Genomic DNA, 249 nt, shown 5'->3' on the forward strand with positions numbered 1-249 from the left:
AGGGAGGTAATCTGCTGTATATTTTCTTAATAGGAAAGTACATAAAAAAGTTCAGTTTGCATAGACAAAAGTCATATAATTTAAAATTAACTATTATGTGGATAGCTATACTTAGTTAGCATATGCAACATGATCCATTCCAGTAAACACACACCACGGAGGGGCCAAATGCAGCTAATTCCATGTGTATTACCCACATGGTAATCACGCTGCGGTGATAACATTTGACAGCCACTCCCTCCCTCAGCA

This window comes from Fukomys damarensis, unplaced genomic scaffold, assembly GCF_012274545.1.
Source record: "Fukomys damarensis isolate Sample0158 unplaced genomic scaffold, DMR_v1.0_HiC HiC_scaffold_61747, whole genome shotgun sequence".
In the NCBI taxonomy this organism is placed as follows: domain Eukaryota; kingdom Metazoa; phylum Chordata; class Mammalia; order Rodentia; family Bathyergidae; genus Fukomys; species Fukomys damarensis.